The sequence below is a fragment of the Sapajus apella genome, unplaced genomic scaffold (assembly GCF_009761245.1).
Source record: "Sapajus apella isolate SASKATOON/1434 unplaced genomic scaffold, GSC_monkey_1.0 scaffold2, whole genome shotgun sequence".
Classification (NCBI taxonomy): Eukaryota; Metazoa; Chordata; class Mammalia; order Primates; family Cebidae; genus Sapajus; species Sapajus apella.
In genome coordinates, this window is record NW_022436942.1 from 54592032 (window position 1) to 54602420 (window position 10389).

General features: G+C 45.1%; 1 pseudogene; it reads right to left on the minus strand.

Annotated features, from left to right (window-relative positions):
* Positions 1-1307: 1307 nt before the first annotated feature.
* LOC116554909 lies at positions 1308-7619 on the minus strand (annotated as a pseudogene).
* Between the last annotated feature and the right edge of the window lie 2770 nt (positions 7620-10389).

The window sequence follows — 10389 nt, forward strand, 5'->3', positions numbered from 1 at the left end:
AGCTAATTTTGTATTTTCAATAGAGACGGGGTTTTGTCATGTTGGACAGGCTGGTTTCAAACTCCTGACCTCAAGTGATCCACCCGCCTCGGCCTCCCAAAGTTCTGGGATTATAGGCATGAGCCACCATGCCCCGCCGAAAAAAAAAATCTTAAAGATGTAATCGTTTCCGCCTGCATCCAAATAATTGCCGTGTGCCTATGTCCATACTACTCTGGAAACCCCTAATGAATGAATGTGTAAAGTTTGGATGGGTAACTGAGAGGGAAAATACTTCTTATGAGCTTGACAGTTATAAGCAAAGTTAGGAACAAAAAGCAAATTCTGAAAAATAACTCATATTTTGTTATGGTCTAAATGTTTGTGTCACCCCCAAGATTTATATGTTGAAATCCTAACCCCCAAGGTGATGGTATTGACAGATGGGGCCTTTGGGAAGTGATTAGGTCATGAGGGCAGAGCCCTGGTGGATGGAATTAGTGCTCTTACAAAAGGGGCTCAAGACCGGGCGAGGTGGCACACACCTGTAATCCCAGCACTTTGGGAGGCCGAGGCGGGTGGATTACTTGAGGTCAGGAGTTTGAAACCAGCCTGTCCAACATGGCAAAACCCCGTCTCTACTGAAAATACAAAATTAGCCGGGCATGGTGGTGCATGCCTGTAATCCCAGCTACTCGGGAGGCTGAGGCAGGAGAATCCCTTGAACCTGGGAGGCGGAGGTTGTGCATTGTGGGCAGATCATGAGGTCAGGAGATCGAGACCAGCCTGGCCAGCATGGTGAAACCCCATCTCTACTAAAAATACAAAACTTAGCTGGGCATGGTGGTATGTGCCTATAGTCCCAGCTACTCGGGAGGCTGAGGCAGGAGAACTGCTTGAGCCCGGGAGGCAGAGGTTGCAGTGAGCCAAGATCACGCCACTGCACTCCAGCCTGGTGACAGAGCAAGACTCCATCTCAAAAAAAAAAAAAAGCAAAAAAAAAAAAAAAGGCGGGGGGTATGGAGTGGAAACTCCAGAGAGCTTGTTTGCCCTTCTACCATGTGAAGACACAGCAAGAAGGCACCATCTGTGAACCAGAAAATGGGCCCTCACTAGACATCACATCTGCTGGCATCTTTATCTTGAACTTCTCACCTCCAGAATTATGAGAAATAAATTACTGATGTGTATAAGCTACCCAGTCTATGGTAAATGGACTAAGACATACTTCTTGAACCCCCATGTGTTTTTCCAAAGAATAAATGCATCACATTTTACGCAAGATGCATGTGTGCACTGGGGTCGTCTAGTCTGCCCTGGCCTGGTGATCAGGCCCGGGAGTCACTGAAGTTTCCCATTCTCTGAAAGCGGAGGAAATGGCAGCCATGGGAAAACTGCCTTTTGCTAACACAATAGAGCCTTGACAATAATATACAACTACTTTTGTCATATTCCACTGGTCACACAGAGCAACCCCAATGCAATAGGAGGACATTCCACATAGCCATGAGTACCAGGAGGGGTGATCACTGGGAGACTCCTTGGAAGCCGGCTGCTACCATGAGGCAGGCATTATCCTTATCTCTGTTTTACAGAGGAGAAACAGGAGCTCCAACAAATAATTGCTCAAGTCACTCAACTTGGAACAAGGAGGGCTGGGGTTTAAACCCAGACAATGAGGCCCCAGAACACATCCCTTCAGAGCACTGCCCTATACTCTGGCCTCACCACGGCCTTTTTTTTCTAACTTCCTCTCTTCCCCTCATCGCACAAAACATTGCAAATGAGATTTTTCCTTTTGCTTAGACCATTTCAAAAGTCATTGTTACTTAAGGGTGGAGGTTGGAGCATTTCCAAAGAATAAAATATGCAGAGAATATCCAACCAAAGTTCCTAACACATATACAATTCAGAAAATGTAACACACAGACAAGGGATAACAAGACCATTGACCCAATTTCAGGGCTTGACGTTTACCAAATGAACGCAAGGCAGTGTGGGTGGCGTGTGCATTCCGTTATGTTTCTCTCCTTTGGGGTTGTTTGGGTCAGTCTGTTGTCTCATGAGACTGGGTGGGCTAAATTGAGCAACGTTTTGCTATAATAAGTCTGCAAGATTAGACCTTAGGCAACAAAAGCCGGAAAGAGAAACTACATTTCCTATAAAATGTGGAACTGTGGGATAACAGTGTTACAACACTATGACTACAAAGGGGAAATTTATATATGAGAAGGAACTGGATTGTATGTCACCTGTATAAATGATCATGAGAAAGAGAAAGTCATGTTGTTCTCTTGTTGTGATCTTTTAAACCAAATTTATAGAGCATTGCACCAAACAATTGTAGGCCATTATTTTAAAGTAGGCTGTAGCACGTCATGAATTAATAATCACACCAATTTTATTTTGCCTCATTGTATTTATTTAACAACTGTTTTCAGTACTTCCTATATCCCAGGTCCTCTTCTAAGCACTGTTAACGTATTAACACATTTCAGTTAATCCTGGCAACAGCCTGGGAGGTAGGTACGATTACTATTCCCATTTTACAGATGGGGAAACTGAAGCATGGAGCAATTAAGTAACCAGCCAAGATTCAACTGGGATTCAAACCAGGCATTCTGGCTCCAGAACCAACCTTTTTAATCAGGCTCTCTGCCTTGTGCAAAAAGATGGTGAGTTAGTCCGTTCTCACACTGCTATAAACAAAGACCCGAGAGTGGGTAATTTATAAAGAAAGGAGGTTGAATTGGCTCATGGTTCTGCAGGCTTCACAGAAATCATGGTGGCTTTTGCTTCTGGGGAGGCCTCAGGAAGGTTCCAATCATGGCAGAAGGCAAAGAGGGTGCGAGGTGCCTTACATTGTGGGAGGGAGCAGGAGCAAGAGAGAGCTAGGGTGGAGGTGCTGCACACTTAAAAACCAAATCTCACAAGAACTCATTCACTATCACGAGAAGAGCACCAAGGTGATGGGTGGAGAAATCCACCCCCATGATCCAATCACCTCCCACCAGGCTCCACCTCCAACACTGGGGTCTACAGTTCAACACGGATTTGATGGGGACACACACCCAAATTGTGTCTGATGGACACATAGTTTATTCTCTTCTGTGACTCTGCATAGCCCATTCTTGCCACTGGGACCCCCTTCCCTCCCAATCCTCATGGTTTTCCCTGCCTGTCAGCAAACTCATGCTCCTTTTTCAAGCATCAACTGGGATTTACCCTCTACTATGAAGTATTTGACTCACATACAGATTTAGGCACCTGTTTATTGTGTTCTCAGTATGTCTTACTCTTACTATCGAGATATTTGTTGTTTTTTATCTACGTAGTGTTAAATTAAATAAGCATGAGGCATTGGCCAGAGGCTCTCTCCATATTTTGAGTTTCTGTGGAACAAACAGCAACCTAAAGGATGTAAATAAACTGAAACCTAATATAGGACTATATTTTTGTAACATATAGCCTGGTTTCAGCCAATCACAAAGGAGCTTCAGCCAATGATAAGCAGCCAAGTGATGAGGCCATGCCCAATAAGGCAGATGCCTAGCTGTAGCCAATCAAGTGGTTTCTCTACATTGCTTTTGTGTTCAGCCTAGAAAAGCTCACTGCTCACACCGCCTAGTGGAGTTTTCTGAACCTCTTCTGGTTCTGAGTGCTGCCTGATTCATGAATCATCCTTTGCCCAGATAAACTCTGTTAAATTTAATTTGTCTAAAGCGTTTTAACACTAGCTTTTATTCTCCCTTCTCTCACAACAGTTCTGCAACCCATCCTACACCCACCTACTTTAGGGGTAGCCCATGTGATTTAAGTCTAGCCAATCAGAGCTCTAAGGAGCTACAGTTCAGAGGTGATCATGTGACCCAGGTCCATCCAACTAGAGTGAATCCTGGGACTGAGCAGGGAAGAAACACAGAAGTTTTTATTACAAGCCTGGAGCTACCAGCAGACTTCGCATACTGCCTGAGCATGAAGCAAAAATAAAGAGAGTGAAAGGAATGAGAGTGAGACAGAGTCTGCTGGCGATCTTTGATCCTCTGAATCATGCCTCGCTTAAATTTAAGATATATTCTTGGACTCTGTGCATTAACAAATTCCCTTTTGGAGCTTAAGCCTGCTTGAGTTTTTTGTCATTTGCAACCAAAGGAACATTAACAATACATACATTTCACTATATATCTGTGTCTATATATCTATATGTATTACATTTTACCAAAGTGTCTCCCTACTAACCATAATTCTTTGAGGGCAGTAGATGCTCAATATTTGTCAAATGAATTTAGCTGAAGGCTGTTTTGAAGGAGACTGACCCTAGGGAAGGGACAACTTTATGGAGGCTAATGAACTTAGTCAGTGCAAGATATGGTCATGGGACTCAACCAATTTGAAGAGTGGGATTGAAAGGGAAGGGACAAATACCAAAGACAGATTTCACAAGGCAGTGATACAGAATGGGGTGGAACAATAGTTACATTAAAGCCTGAGTGCTACCCTGTTCTGCATATTTGTGTGTTTTGGTAAGTGTCTCTTTAGCAGCCAGCCTAAATTAAAATTTTATTCTACTGGCTGAGTATTGCCTGTCTCTGCTAGTTTGCACAACTGAAAAAATTAATGATAGAGAATCAGAGACTCACATATGAGCAAATAAGCATGATATTTACAAGAAATAGCTTTCATTAAACGATACCTTCAGGTCTTCATAAGAATAGGGGTGGAAGTTCAGAGACCCACATAACTCAGTTTGCAGTAAAGGCTGTTCCTGGGCAACTTAATGGAGCATGAAAGACCAGCAACAGTCCCAAGTGAAATGGAGACTGGAAGAGGACGTTGTCCTTCCTTTTTCTAACCACCAGCCAAGAGGACACTTGGAAGGTGTGAGCAGTAGCACCCAACAGCCAGCTCCAGGACTCAGTGGAAGAGAGGAATAAGGTCCCTCTTCAAATCCTATCACCTCACATAGAAAAGGACTAAGTCCCAATCAAGCTCAACCTCTCGCCCTCAGCCCGTCCCTGAGACAGGCCAGGAGAAGAGGCACCATGTGCTTTACTCCAGGGTTGTCGCACTTCTGCCCTCTGACTTTGTATTTTAAAAAATTAATTAACGGTTGCTACCATATTGGATAGTGTAGCTCGATGGCTTCTTTCCTGCTCTCCTCCCTTTCCTGCTCTGCCTTCTACGTATTTACCACCCCTCTTGCAGAAATGCTCTTGTGGAATGTAATTTTTTTTTTTTTTTGAGACAGACCCTCACTCTTGTCGTCCAGGCTGGAGTGCACTATCTCGGCTCACTGCAACCTCCGCCTTCCAGGTTCAAGTGATTCTCATGCCTCGGCCTCCCGAGTAGCTGGGATTACAGGGATGCGCTATCATGCCCAGCTAATTTTTGTATTTTCAGTAGAGACGGGGTCTCATCATGTTGGCCAGGCTGGTCTCGACCTCCTGACCTCACACGATCCGCCCACCTCGAACCCCTAAAGTCCTGGGATTACAGGTATGAGCCACCAAGCTCAGCCAGCTTACTTTTTTTCTTTTTAAGAGATGGAGGTTTCACTCTGTCACCCAGGCTGGAGTGCAGTGGCTTGATCATAGCTCTCTGAAGCCTTGAACTCCTGGACTCAAGCAATCCTCCCACCTCAGCCTCCAGAGTAGCTGGGACCACAAGTGCAAGCCACTGCACTCAGCTAATTTTTTAGTGTTTTGTAAAGAGGAGGATCTTGCTCTGTTTTGCTCTTGAACTCCTATGGCCTCCATATGTTGCCCAGGTTGGTCTTGAACAACTGGGGTCTTGCTATATTGCCCATGTTGGTCTCAAACCCCTGGGTTCAAGTGATCCTGCCACCTCAGCCTCCCAAAGTGCTGGGATTACAGGTGTGAACCACTGTGCTGGCCAACTTCCTATGTTTTAAAACTCCTCCCAGTCTGGGCCAGGGCCCTAACCTAGTGGATGCGTAATGAACCAGTTGAATGTGGCCTCTTTTAGTCGAAGGGAAAGATTCTTTCTTTTTTGTTCCAATTATTACTTTATGTTTACGTTACATGAAAAAAGACAACTAAGCTGTTCTGCCCGTTTCAGAAAAAGTTTCAATTATGAAACTTATAACCAGGAATGGTGACAACTTTGGGTCAAGACCAACAAGGAGGTTCTGGTAGTACTACCGTTCGTCTCCAACAAGAACGTGGCACACCGGCCAGCACGGCCATGCTAACACTGTGCCTTCAGCGCCGGGTACAGATTCAGATCAACTTTCTGAAGTTGGCAAATCAAGTGAAATGGCTAGAACTTTTTTTAAGCTTAAAATGAAGCCCAGATAAGTTTAAAAACCATACTCTTAGGCCGGGCGTGGTGGCTCAAGCCTGTAATCCCAGCACTTTGGGAGGCCGAGGCGGGTGGATCACGAGGTCAAGAGATCGAGACCATCCTGGTCAACATAGTGAAACCCCGTCTCTACTACAAATACAAAAATTCAGCTGGGCATGGTGGCGTGTGCCTGTAATCCCAGCTACTCAGGAGGCTGAGGCAGGAGAATTGCCTGAACCCAGGAGGCGGAGGTTGCGGTGAGCCGAGATCGCGCCATTGCACTCCAGCCTGGGTAACGAGAGCGAAACTCTGTCTCAAAAAAAAAAAAAACAAAAAAAAACAAAAAAAAACCATACTCTTGTCATATTTTCCTTTCAAAATTCACTTAAAACACATTTTTCATGCTAGCAGCCCAGATGGTTTTTTTTTCTTACATAACCCACCTTGTAGCTGTGGACAGACTCTTCTACCTCAAGATGTAAACATAGGGGAAAAAATGAATGGCATCTGTCTAGTATTCTCTCTGTACACTGCTGTTGGATGGAAAATACAAACATTTTTTTAAGAAATGTTCCCTATAGCTGGGCGTGGTGGTGGGCGCCTGTAATCCCAGCTACTTGGGAGGCTGAGGCAGGAGAATTGCTCGAACCTGAGAGGCAGAGGTTGCAGTGAGCCGAGATCGTGCCACTGTACTCCAGCCTGGATGACAGAGCTAGACTCCATCTCAAAAAAAAAAAGTTTCCATCTTAGATTCTCACAACCTCTTGTTCTGCAGGTCATGAATCTGACTCTGATGCTAAGATGGCAGTGAATGTAGCCTGTTTTGTTTTCAGTAAGGGTGACCTGGGAAAAGATGAATTCATCTCTTTTTCTTCGAGAGTTATCAGTTGGCACGTGCTCCTCAAAGCCCTCACTCTCTTGAACTAGAGCAGTCTCCAGGATCACATGGCCTTCTTTATAACACTGGCTATCTTCAGTGGCAAATTCATAAATCCATCCCAGTTTGCTATTGCAATTTTTGCAGCTCACATCTTGAACCCTATGGCCACCAGTGAGCATGACCAGATCTTAAAGTTCACTGCACAGCAAGTTAACTACCTTCTTAAAAGGCCAGTGGTGCCTGTGAACTGAGGGGAGATGAGTTCTGAGCAGTTGGTCAGGATCATGTCAGTTTGCACAAGAACACAGATGGGTACCACCAATATGATCAAGGAAAATTCTGTCCATTTTTATAGCTGACGTTCTAAAATCTCTGAGTGCTGATGAGATCTGTGGCTGCCAGATCTCCTCAGCTGGGATGAAGACCCCAAGATTCTTGACAGTTAATCAAAACTAGAATTCATACTGAAGCAGGAAATTTTCCCTGACCCCTTGGAGGAGGGGGAGTGCAGGTGAGTGGGTGTAGGATCTGGGGCAACTGCTTTTGGGTACCAGCAGGAGCAAAACTCCATGCAGCCCTGCAGCAGTGTCTAGGAGGGTGCCAGTGACCCCTGAAGCCTCAGAGAGACTGTTACAGCGCTCTTTTATCATTGCCCTCTGTGGATGGCTTAAGTGTTAACAACTCAGGGGAAAGTCAGTGTACAGCCTTTTGCATCAGCACCGAAATTCTCATCCAGCATCCAGGAGGAATGAGGTCACACTAACAAATTGGAGATGGCATATATGGGGGATTTTATTGCCAGTGAAAGTTGCTCTCAGCAGAAAGGGGAGCTGAAAAGGGGATGGAGCAAGAAAGTAATCTTCCCCTGAAGTCCAGAAGTCCTGCTGGACTCCTCTCCAAAGCTAACCTCAAGCTGTCCTTCTGAAGTCAAGCTGCTTCTCCTCTCTGCGGGCTGAGTTCTGGGGTTTCTATAGACATAGGACGGGGGGCTGGGCAGGCCATGGATGGTCTTGGAAAAGGCAACACTGGAGCAGGAAAACAGGGATGTAAGTTTTCCATTTGGGCTGAGGTATTTTAGGCTTTTCAGCTTGAGGGTAAGGCCCTCGCTGGGGCCCCACCCTCTTCTGCCCAGAATTGTTCTGCCTCCTGTCCCTGTCAATATGGAATAAAATGGTACGCTGCCATTTCACGTTATTCTTTTTTTTCTTGTAAATACAAATCCTTTAAACTGGTTCTTTATCTCTTTATTTTTATTTTTTATTTTATTTTATTTTTTGAGACAGAGTTTCGCTCTTGTTACCCAGGCTGGAGTGCAATGGCGCGATCTCGGCTCACCGCAACCTCCGCCTCCTGGGTTCAGGCAATTCTCCTGCCTCAGCCTCCTGAGTAGCTGGGATTACAGGCATGCACCACCATGCCCAGCTAATTTTTTTTTGTATTTTTTTTTAGTAGAGACGGGGTTTCACCATGTTGACCAGGATGGTCTCGATCTCTTGACCTCGTGATCCACCCGCCTCGGCCTCCCAAAGTGCTGGGATTACAGGCTTGAGCCACCGCGCCCAGCTATTTACCTCTTTTTAAAAGGAAACTGTAAGGTCCTCAGGGCAGGGAGTATGTCTGTAAAGCCTTCTAGACCTGGGATCCTTCCTGATCTCACTTGCTCACTGTCTATAGGCCTTTGGGCAAGTTTTTAAATTTTTGGTGTCTCTATAGAGCACAGATAATAGTATTTAGCCCAGAGGTAAACACATAGGACAGAGCTCAGCACAGAGTAGGTGTTAAGCCGTGTTCACCATTGTTATATCATTTGCTTAGCACAAAACCTTGCACAGAGCAGGCACGAAACAGGTGTTTCTTGAATAAATGAATGAATGATGAATGAATGAATGACTGGATTAAGCATGTTGCCACCAGGTGGCAGAAGAGCCTCACTTATAAAGGCAGTGCCCAAACACTGGACTCTTATGTCCGGATATACACTGTAAAAAAACAAACAAGCACTGACCCTCATTTAGGCCTTGAAGCGAAGTTCCTCTTCTCTCTTGTCCTTCCTTTCTCTCCCATCTCTGCTCACTCTCTGCTGTAATGAACCACTTCTTTCTTTCCCACTTAATACATATTAGTCAGTTTGGGCTGCCACAACAAAATACCACAGACTCAGTAGTTTAAACAACAGATATTTAATGTGTCACAGTTCTGGAGGTTGGAAGTCCATGATCAAAGCGCCGTCCAGGCTGGTTTCTGGTGAGGCTTCTCTTCCTGGCTTGTAGATGTCCACCTTCCCACTGCTATTCTCACGGGGTACCACACAGAGAGAGGGAGAAAGAGAGGGAGTGGGAGAGGGAGAGATGTTAGATTCACACAATGAAGCCCTAACCGCCAGTTTGACTGTATTTGCAAATAGGGTTTTTAGGGAGGGAGAGAGAGAGGGAGATCTGGTGCGTTTTCTTATAAGGACACTAGTCCTATGGTATTATCCACACCCAAGTTACCTCATTTAACCTTAATGACCTCCCTGAAGACCCTGTCTTCTTATACAGTCAAACCAGGAGTTAGGACTTCATTGTGTGAATCTGGAAGGGACATGTTTCAGTTTATAACACGCACCTTTTATTTTTCAATCCCTAATTCTCACATTTCCTACCAATGTAGTTTTTCTTTCTTACTCTCTATTATTCCCCTCCCAACCCCCCCCACCCCATCTGCCACCCTTCAGTCTTTGTATGGCTTTTCTAGGGCTAGCTGTAAACTGAACAACTCCAGGGGGCACCATTCATACCATAGTCAGCATAGGTTTGCATCTGTGTTATGACAATGTTGAGGCTGATGGTAGCAACATGTCTGGAGGAAGGGGAGTCTTTCATTCACTCAGGGGTGCTGCCCCTTCATTTCCCTCTGTTGTTTTCCTTTCCTCCTCCTCATCATTCTCTTTCTTCAGCTTCTCCCTTTCCTAACTCTCCTCTTCAGGCTGCACCTGCTCCACGTCCATAAATAGATGATTTAATTCATTGTGCCACACAGTCATCCAGTACTTTTGTTGGGCCAGGCCCTCTGTGGGTGCCAGATGGTTCCCCCTATTCTTGCACCTTTAAAGGAATCAGCCCATTTACACCCTAGCGGTCAATAGTCAATGGAATGTGCCTCTAACATCCTTGGATCATTCGTGGTCTTCATTTATCTTGTAACAGATATTAAGACTCCAGCATGGAGGAGAAGAGAAGAGAATG